This window comes from Aythya ferina, assembly GCF_964211825.1.
Source record: "Aythya ferina genome assembly, chromosome: 4".
Taxonomy (NCBI): Eukaryota; Metazoa; Chordata; class Aves; order Anseriformes; family Anatidae; genus Aythya; species Aythya ferina.
Window position 1 is genome coordinate 45,969,038 of NC_140300.1, and position 11,193 is coordinate 45,980,230.

An 11,193-nucleotide genomic window follows, 5' to 3' on the forward strand; every position below is an offset into this window, starting at 1 on the left:
TTTTCTCTCTTTACAGTCTGATGGCAGTGTCAAATTTTCAGGCCACTGAAATAAGTGCAAAAGTAACTCTTTTCTGTCATTTCTTCTTTCAGAAGACCCTTGCAAGGAAAGCAGAATTGGTACCAAGCAAAGGAATCTAGTTATGCTTACTTTTTTTTTTTTTTTTTTTTTTGAAAAACTATCAAAACAAAAATGGGGGATATTTAATATTAACTTTTAATAAGTCCTGTCTTACATTCTTTTCAAAATTGATTTGGAAAACCTGCCAGCAGACAACAACAGAAAACAGCAAGAGACAAGAGGGAAAGGACAAACATTGCTTTATAGATCAGCTGCTATACTCAGACTTCAGAAGCAGAAGTCTAAAGGCTTCAATACTTCTGACTAGTTGGAAAACTAGCATAATTCATTCTTCTAAAAAAACATTTGAAAGGCAAATTGATGTTCATAGAGAAAAGCCATTCATACGCACGGATTACATTGATTAAGCACACCCTACAGAATTTTGGATCCCTGACATTAGAAGAGTTGTAAAACAGCTTGCCAATAATGAAGAATATAGGGAGAAGAAAAAAAAAATAAAAAGAAAGAAAAAAATATTTTGGCAATTGTCTCATATAAAGTGAAACAAAATTGATTTTTTTTTTCCTATACATACACTCTTATCTGTTGGAAACACACATAAAAGTGTTATGTCTTGGAAGAGCCAAGTAATCACAGACTGACCATGAGAAGCCAGAGTGATGCGTGCCAGTGCAGCTCCAGGATGCATCAACACGCCTACCAAAAGAGAGAGACAGCTGGATATTGACAGATAGCCTGGCAATCATCAATGCTGTTGTTCTGGTATAATAAACCTTGCTGTGCCTCTCTCCTAACTTGTTCCAGCCTGCTCTAACCCTTTGTAGTCAGCACTTTTCCATGTTGTGCACATAACATTTGGAACAAATGGCAGGATGACCAGGAGGACAGAGAAACCATGTCACGAGCATGGGAAATGTTTGCAACACCACAGGGAGAAGAATTACTTAAACAGAGAATGGTCTTAATGTAATGACAGATGGGTACAACCTAGTCACAAATAAAGTGGCAAAAAATAGAGAAGGCAGCCTAACCATCAGAACTGAAAGTCATCCAAGTAGAAGTTTCATGTTGGTAGAATCAGAGAAAGACTGTCTCATTCAGTTGACAAATAATAACAGGAATTCGGGATCATGAGACTACATGCTACACAGTCCATTGTTATTAGATGCTGTTGGGTGTATTAGGTGGATTTTTGGCTCTTCTGTACTTTAGGGTGTACGTCAGCACTAGAACAATAAACTGCAAGACCAGTTGTGCATTGTTTTGTACTCCTCTAATGCACAGATGACCCATCAATACCAAATGAAATGACTTTATTATAGGCAACAACAAAACCTCTCTTGTATTCATTTTTATCTTAGCTTCTTTTCTTTTTATAGAAATATCAACACAAACAGCAATGAACAAAGAGTTTATATGTGTGGTCGCAGTGCTTGTCATCTCCTAGCTTTGGAAACTGACACTTTTTGGCAACGTTGACACAAACTATTCTACAAGATCTGGGTTGGTCTGGAACCAGCCCAGATTCAACATGCTGGAAACAGCTTCTGTGTTCCCCTAGGGATAGTTAGAATGATGACTCCATCCATTTCTTCTATATGCTAGGTAACAATGTGAAGTTGACATTGGATGATAAGGAGTTTGTAGCGTTCATTCTTCTCTTCTGTCAAGTTCCCTGATTCCCCTCCAACTTTGTGTATCAGCTGTGCTCTCCTCCTGGAGTCCATGATATCTTTATGGTCTGCGTGAGCTGCTAGGGTTTGAAAGATAAGAATCCCAGGCCACTTGTTCTGTATTTGCTGATTACTGCTCAGACATAGGGGTGTTTTCCACAGCACTACCCGAATCCGGGGCAAAGTTCTGCAGAGATTTCCACCTCACAGAATTCTCTGAGATTTCACTTTAAACAAGCAGTAGTTCTGGTACATCTGAGGGATTTGTACAGAGCTTAAACTCCATGCACAGCTGAATGGCATTTGTGATTAAAAGGCAACACTTGAAGTGGAAATAGATCAACCCACACTGGAAAAAAAAAAAAAAAAAGAGCATTATAAACCTTTGAGGGCTGCTCATAAAAATCATTAAACAGCAGACACACCATGAAAGAAAAGAATGCAGAAGAATAAAATGGAATACAGTTTATTTATTATTTTATTACTAGGAATAGGACTGTTATTTCACCTATTTACCCTCTGCATGCTGTTGTTCCCTCATTCTATACTTATTAGTCTGCTAATTGCACTTCTTCAGGGCCACATAATTCCTGCATAACTCTACTGCCACATCCCCAGTGAGCCTTGAGCATGCCACAGTGAGCTTTATACCAGTTGCTGAGTCCCAGCCTGAGGACAGCTGCTAGGAGAATTCACAGAGGTGTCACGAAGTTCCCCAAATACTTTGAAATGAAGTTTCAAACTCTCTCTTGCAGGCAGAACAACTTCTTCTGTCTCCAGGTCAGAAGAATCCTCTGTCTATCCCTCTATCTATGAGAGTGACAGAATGAAGAACAAGCACTAAGTTATCTGGACCATCTCAGAGACTACATTTACTCCTTACCAGGAGTAAAGACTGATCTAGAACCAATCCTGGCTACAAGAAGCCATGAAAAGCTTTTCTGTATCCCATTCACATCTACAGAAGGCTGCTTCTTTAATGGGAAGAACAAGCTTCTGGACACTCAGCCACATCAGCATCAGTAACAGAAGGTATTTGCAGAGTACAGTCCACATGGCTGCAGCCCTATAAAATGACTAGTTGCTGCTGTCATCAAGGGGGTTCCTGCTGCAGTAAACCTGTCATCCCTACGGAAAACTTGGCAAATGAAGTGCTATTTCCATTTCCCAGCTCTAGCTACAGACAGAGCTATCCTGCTGCCGGGATCCAAGAGTGTAGTCTGCCAACTGGACAATGCTGTCCTACAGCATGTACCAGGCAACATCAGAGAGGTCTCTCCTACAGCGTCTGGTACATTCCAGAATTCATCAGGAGTGGGCCATTGGCTCGTGTGATAGAAAGACACCTGGCTCTGCAAATACAGATACGACAGTATCTCCTTCCCACCATATCAGTGGGGATGTCTGGACTTACAGCTTCTTCTATCTATACACCAGAGTACAAAAAAGAAAGGAGCTCCTAAGAAGAGGAATAAATTTATGTCCTTATCTGCATGGAGTTCAGATAAGTGCATAGCTTCTGATCACAGTCAGGAAGCAGGTGAAAAAATGAATAACTTCAGAGATGCTACTCATGATGCAGAGAATATTAAAGAGCAAACTGGATGAAAGCTACTGGCAGAGCATTTTTCTGAGGCAGAAGGTAAATTACAAAGATAAAATTGGGGTCTGAGGCAAAACATGCATTTTATTGATTGTAAAATTATCACTGCTGTCACAGTCTCCAGACTTTCCTTTTGATGTTCATAACAACAGAAAATCTGTATTAACCAGTTAGAAACAACGATACAACTTTAAGACAAAAGAAATGGGATATCAGGAATTTAGCAGGATCCCTTGCTTAAAAGAATACATGTACATGAAACACATTGATTGCTTGTAACAAAAGTTATATTCCTGCTCATTAGTGGAAAAGAACCCCTTGGAAGAGCAACAGGAGGAGGAACAAGAATGGACAAGGCCAGAGAAGCTAAGATGCTGGTGGACACCAAGACACTGAGAGATATAAATAAGGTGGGGGTAAACGGCCATTTGTATGCATTGTCAAGGAAGAAGGTGTTAGAGCATGGTGGGATCAGTTTCATTATTAGGTAAGGCAGCTGGAGAGGTCAGTGCAGGGAATTGGAGTGAGGAAACGTTGCAGACACTGAGACTGTAGAATAGCTTGGAAAGATAATCTAGGCCTTTTTAAGAGGTGAAGCTGAGGTATGATGGATATAAAACACTGATTGCAAAATACAGGAAGAGGAATGGATAGTGAGAGAGTGGTGAAAACAACAACAGTCACCAGGGACAGGAAGTATTAAAAGGTGCATTTTTAAACCTGTGACCAAGTCAAATGAGTGAACTGAAGAAGACAAGGATAGATGCCATCACAAGCTGAGCACAGGAAGGAAAGTTGCTTGTCAAATTTGTCATGGTCTTCTACTTTTTAGGTATACTTTTGAAACTATCTACTTCACTCTGAAAAAGTATTTTAGAATTTCATTTTATTTTAGAGTGTTGACAGTGTTATGAATAATTTGTTCCTTTCCTCAAAATGGAAAGAGATTTGTTCCAAAGACCTTTTTGTGTGCTCAAATACTGAAAAGTGGAACCAAACTCCATTCACACGTTTTTGCTCTTACTAAGAATGTTTGAAATAAGACAGACATATACCTTCATCTGTCAAATATTTTCATTTGCAGCATTCTCATTTTCCTACATTTCTTTTAAGTTTGTATTTGCAAGTAAATCATGTGGTATTGTTAGGTGGTTCTTACCACAGTAATCTTTTAATGAGTTTTTAGTAGCTTGTCAAGTGTTGAGTATTATACTGGAAATAAGTCATAACCAATTCTGTGATACTTTCCGCTTTGATTTTGCTTATGTTTAAGGTGGGCCTTTCAAGGAGACAGAAAATACTTCAGAGTTATGTGCACATGATTTGAAACATGTATCACAATCCCATAGCATTTAGAAAGATAAATGCTGCATTTAATTTATTATGCTGCCAATTTCTTATTAAGAAGATATCCTCTATGAATTAAAAAACAACAACAACAAAACAAAACAAAAAAAAAACACCAAAACAGAGTTCAGTGAACAGAGCAACTGATATTTGCAAGCGGTCATGACAGTCTTGTTAACAACTATAGATTTCTTTCACAGTAGGAAAATCATTAATCAGAAGTAGATAGGCCAAATTATATTGAGCTTCATTCCTTAGAGGTCATTCCTTGCAGTTTCAGAGTAGAAATCTTTCAAAGGTTCCTTCTTTCCTGCACTACAAATCCAAGCTGGTTAGTTACTATATGCGATGCCATCTAGGTTGGGTATCTTTTTAAAGGAAAAGGTCTTTTAAAGCATGATCCCTAGAGAAACTGTTATTGTCTTTTGAACTTTGCATGCTTCCTCACTCTGGATGGGGTAAACACCATCTTCTGTTGTGATTAGAAAGTGCCTGAAGCAGAATTCTGATTCATACCAAGGCTTGAAGAAAATGAAACATACCAGATAGTATTTAGAAAACTTAGGAGACATGTTCTGCACTTCCTTGTGCTTTTGTTCTCATAGGGATGTCAGTTAGAAGGCATTTCTGGAGGTCATCAAGTCCAACACCATACTTGAAGAAGGACTAGGCCCAGTCTAGATAAAGTCACGTGTGGCTTCATCTATCAAGTCTGAAAATCTCTGAGGATGGATTTTACAACCACATTGGCACCCTGTTCCAGAGCTGCATGAAGGTTTTCCTAACATCCAATCTGCACTCTCAAATTGCAACTTATGGGCATTAACCTATGTTCTGGGATTTTCTAGTACCAGGAGCCATTTTCTTGGTAATGTGCCCCCAGTCAGCTACTAGAACACAAAAATATATACTATAAACACATACATCTGATAGCCAGATGAGCCATTAGATTACTTAGGTCAGTGAAGCTCAGCACTGTATCACAGCTATTTAGTAAAATATGTTTTATTTCCTGAAGTCCAGAGATGTAAGCATTTGTCAGGAGAGAGAAATGTTACCAAATTTAAAGTGTTACTAAATACGCGTGGGAGCTGCTAGGGTATGTGCCTGCATTTCTTTTCAAGACTTCATTTGTTCTTACCTCAGGTATACTTTCATCCATTAGGGATGCTGAAGTTCACAACATTTATGATGAAAAATTCCCTAAACTAGGAAATATTTTCTATTATTATTATTATTATTTGGTTCTGGTAAATACAACAGACATGACCTAATTCTTGATCAGGCCAATGGAAACAGTTTTGTTGCTTTTACATTGATTTAGATCAAGCTTTCTGTGAGCTGACACATGCTTGCCCCACACGAGGCAAGGTTCATCTCAGATTTTTGTCTGTTTTGGAGGGAATATTTATGTTATAAAGTTGGGTTTTCTGGATGGTAGAGGAAGCAGGATTGGGGGCAGAGCAGAAGCTTACGTAAAAAAAAAAATCACAATGAAATAAGAATAAAAATAATTTCCAGTTTTTACCAAAAGCTAGAAGAGAGTATTTCCATGAGAAAGAGTGGGTGAAAGAAGTTAATCTCATATAGGGAGCATAGGACAATGCAGTGTCTCCAACATAGAGGATTTTCACAGAACCAGTAGCATTCTCCACAGTTTTGAAAATGCTTTTCTTCAGTGCTTCATGGTTTTCAATAAGTAGATTGACCAAAACTATCAAACTAAAAATCCTTGAAATATGCTTTATCAACTGACACTAAAAGAAAAGGACATTACTGACAAAATGTTTGAACCTTGCACTGTACAACATAAGACATTCATCTTCTGTGCTTCAGGACTTAACAGAGATTTTCTGATAGCATTATTTTTTGAAAAGTTAAACAAACAAACAAACAAACAAACAAAAAAAAAACCACAAAAACAAGAGCCCTTATTCCTCCTTTCTACCACCCAGTACATTGCAGGTTCAAGTTTTGTCACAAAACATGCAATATTTTCTTATGCGTTATCATAAGCCTTGAAAGATACTAACAGTAAATAAATAAGTAAATAAATAATTCTGTATTAGCTTGTGTACTTAAATAGCTCTTACAAATTCATAGAATAGAATAGTTCAGTTGGAAGGGAGCTACAAAGACCATCAGACCCAACTGTCTGACTACTCCAAAGCTAGAACAGAGGGGCAAGGAAAGGAATAGCAGCCTACCCAGGGGAGCAGGCTACAAGGAACTGGGGAGAAGTCTCTTCTAGGTGAATAAATTTCTGTCTGCAGTAGCTCCACCTGCACAATCACTGTTGCTAGATCATCATTCTGTTGTTTTCCCAGTGCATTTAGATGTATAGAAACATGGCACACACTTTTCCAAGAAATAGTGACCTGCAACTCTGATAAAATTTTCTGTAGAAACACCTACAAAGACAGAGGCTGCAGCTTTAGTAAGCCACCAGAAAGATCTTAATACTCCAGATGTATTCATACGTAATCTATTTAGTAAACTACTCAATACTTCAGAAAAATGCAGGAACTGATCTAGCCCGAGAACAGACGAATGGTGCATTACAGCTAACTAACACAGTAGAAAAGAATAATGTTATAATTTCTTTCAGGTCCTCCCCCGCCCCTAAATTTGCATTTTCTTTCTTTTGTTCCATGTACGGAGGCATAAAGATTACAGTAACTGTTTGTTCATCTTTTCAGAAAACAATCTTCACTAGCTACAGTACAATATTTAAAAGAAACTGGAGTTATTCAAATGTACAATTGAAAAGAAAGCATTCTTACATAAAGATGTATTTTAGATATTTTTTAAAAATATGATTTTAAGTCAAAATTTCTCAGAACGTATCACCATTCAAGATTAGAAATGTACACCGTGTTCCTAAAGAGGGAGTGATACTCAAGTGTTTTTTTGTCTTCCATCTCCCTCCCATGTTGGTTCTCATAAAGCTTCTTTGGTCAAAAATGAGAATAAAGACCTGGCAATAAATTTCTCTGTTCCACAAGTGAAATTCTGAGTCTTCTAAAAATTCAGGTAAAAATACCCCTGGTTTCAGTGATTATATCTAAGCTCTAGGACCCGCATCATCTATGCTCTAAGGTTTCATCTATGCTTTAAGGACCCACAGCCCTTCCTCTGATGGAGCCCAGCCATATAAATTTGGCTCAGACCTCTAAGGAAATTAAGATGCAAGGCAATTAAGATGATCATGAGTAGCTAATGATTCAAAATAAAAACAAACAAACAAACAAAACCACTAGAAAAGATACAAAATCCTCACAGAAAGAAAACAGGTTTGGTGGAAGATGGCAACTCAGCAATGTTAAGGACTTGTTTCAGAAAGAAGCAGAGCCTGACCATCTTCCCAACTGATAGATACCTGCCTGACTTTTCTGCCTGAGCAGAAAGCCTCCAGGAGTCCTATTAGAGGTGGTGAGCATACTAATGCTTAGCCTAGTAACTCATTAAATTTCATCTGACTTTAGTTCACATTTGCCAATAAAAAAATACAGTATGCATTTAAGCTGTATATATCCTGCCTACAGAGCTTTTTTGTGCAAACTGAAGTTGTCTGCATGAAGTGGCCTAAAGGAGGGAGGTCTGTAAGGACATGAGAGCTCTCAGCATTCACCAAGGTCCTGTTCCTGCAACTGGCCAAAGCCAGACCTTGACTGAGACAAACCTGTCTTGTTCAGTCAATCGTGAAATAGAGCATGGGGATATGCTGGTCTCTGGGTTAGTGCAGAATCATCATGTAATTGTAATAATCACCTGAATCCAGAAACAGTACTCCCAGTCCTTCAGGGTAGACATAACTGCTAGCCTTTGCCATAGGCTATCAGGTATCATCAGTCTCTCCATCCTTAAATGACTCCTACAATTGCTTTCTGGTGAAATTGTTTCACCTCTACAAATTGCAGGTAACTACTCCTCTGATGTGATTGGAATGATTACTGTCTCAGCTGCAGTTAAGTTACAAGTTACTTAACTTGTATAGGATGTTTGATAATAATCTATTCTCTTAGTATTATAATGTATAATCATAATGTATTCTTTCAATATTACATCTTGACAGATGTATTTCTCTCCCCTTATGCTTTCTTTCTCTGTCATTAACTGCAAATGAACTGTTAAAACTTTTGGAATATGTTCCATTACAGCACATTCATTATTTAACAGATACGATTCATTGCTTCCTCCTCGAATAACAATGAGATAAAACAACGATTAAATAGAATTAGAAATGCTCAAAGTTTTAAATCTCGGGTCCTAATTAGCTTCTAAAAAGCCTTAGAAGCTGGCCTAGCCCACTTGTTTTAGGAGTTAAATGAAACAAACCTACCTGAAAATAACACATGCTATGGGGAAATGGTTTAATGGAGCCTTCCCCTGGTATCACTACAGATCCAGTCAAACAAGGTTGTAGAGAGATATGAAAGCTGATTGCTGGATGTATAATAATTGCTTAAATACACACAAAATGGTTTTTGTTCTCTCTAGTGCAGTTGCCTGAATTTCTGCCTGTGAAATAGGTGATAACATGATTAATATTCTAGCAGCAGTAAAGGACCAGGGGAGCCCTGTGCAAAGCATGCATAAACTATCTTTGAGGAATTAGCCTTTGGTAACAGAAGGCTACTTGTTAGCAGTCTTTTGCACCATCCCCACTACACTTCTTAATAAAATGCCCTCTGAGGAGATATATTAACTCAGATATTTAAAGCCCTGGGAAGTACAAAATATTAAATACTGGCACATATTAAAAAAATGATAATGGTTAAACAGAGGTCTGAAAGCAATTATTTGGAAAAAAAAAAAAAAAAAAAAAAAAAAAAGAACTAATTTATAAATGCTTCTGTTACATATGTAGGGACCAGTATTACCCAGGTCCATTATTTTTCGTTATTATGCCTAGTCTATATATCATGTACCATACCTGATGACCATGAAGAATGCAGTGAGTGCTTTAAATGATGCAATTTTCAAAGTTGTCTGCAGCAGCCATTTTAACAGCTGTAACCTAGAGAATACTGCCAGACTTTTTACATAAGACCTGAACACCCTTGAAACTTAATTCTTCTATCACTTAGGCTAAAAGCTGTGAGCTGTTCTGTAAAACACATTGTCCAATTCTGTGCCCAGCAATAGCAGACTCATTCCATTTGGCACTTGAAGAATCAAATTGTGACCTACCAAACTTACAACAGTGCTCCCACCCATAATGGAGCTGTGATGGTTTTGAAGCTACTTGCTCACTTTGGTAATTCCCTTATTCTGAGCAGCATTATTCTGAGCAGCTCTAGGGAAATCATGGAAGGTACTACCTTGTGACCCATGCACCTGTACTTAATGCCATTAGTGCTATAGTTAAAGTGATTCAAAGAGCTACAACCTGTTCTGACAGCAGCTGTTTCAGTGAAAAGAACATGCTAACTCCAGCAATCCTCATGCTTCATTTCAAATTGCAGAATGGGAGTGTGAATTTGCAAGAATATATGAAATTGCTATATAGGAATGTTTGCTCTCGTTTGAATTTTGATAAACAGCTCAGAAAAGTAATATAAAAAAAAACTGATTTTCTTTCAATATGAAACCCTCTGCAAATCCACAGACTCAGGCTTTGGCAGATCTTTGTAGCGCTATTTGAAAAACCTCTCAAATCCTGGAAGAAGCTAGTAAGGTTTCTCAGAGTTTTTCTTAGTTACAGAGTTATTGTTCTCGACTGTGACAGTTCAACATGTTTATCATGACCAAGCAGACACTATCTACCAATTGGTCTTTAAAAACCTCTTAATGGCAGTGGTCTTTACACTTACTGTGAAAAGTGACCACATACCTGTGCCAGACACTTACTGAAAATCATTTTACATAGACAAGTTTAAACCCTGGTAACTGACAGAGAGTCAGCACAGAAGTAAAAGGAAACAGGTACATTCCTACACATCATCACTGTCCCTATCATATTACATTGATCAGATATCATATAACAGATAATAAACCTGCTTGATGCTAAACAAATCATGGTATGATAAAATGCCAACCGAATTAAAGTGAGAGGCTTTAATGACTTCCACAGCCTCTAGGTCAGAGTCTTAGTTATCTAAATAGTATAATGATAAATATATTTCAATCATAACTAGAGACTATTACCAAAATAAAGAGGTTCGAAGTTAAAATATGAATCCTCTCTTGTATTTGAAAAATGATTAATTTTCAAAATTCTATTTTTTATTCTATTTTTCCAAATTGAAGTTCATTTTCAGGGAGAAATATTTGGGTATAGAGCCAGGTGAAATTGTTCAGCTATTTCTTTTGCATATCTGGACATCTACCTGAAAGCTATTACTGTGAATTTTGTACAACTGGGACAGAAAATAAAGCAAAAACAAGGCATAAAATTAATGATGAATACAGCCAAATGAACACTATGGTTATTCTTTTCTAACCAAGAGCTGCTGAAGATATTGTCCAGGGAAAGTCACTCCA

The 11,193-nt window shown here is 37.6% G+C and overlaps 1 long non-coding RNA gene across 1 annotated transcript; it reads right to left on the reverse strand.

The window, feature by feature from the left end:
- Positions 1-1,089: 1,089 nt before the first annotated feature.
- LOC311435647 lies at positions 1,090-9,969 on the reverse strand. Its single transcript, XR_014692302.1, has 2 exons — positions 9,644-9,969; positions 1,090-2,106 (listed from the first exon to the last, which is right to left on the reverse strand). It is a non-coding gene; the product is annotated as an uncharacterized lncRNA (long non-coding RNA).
- Positions 9,970-11,193: the final 1,224 nt, after the last annotated feature.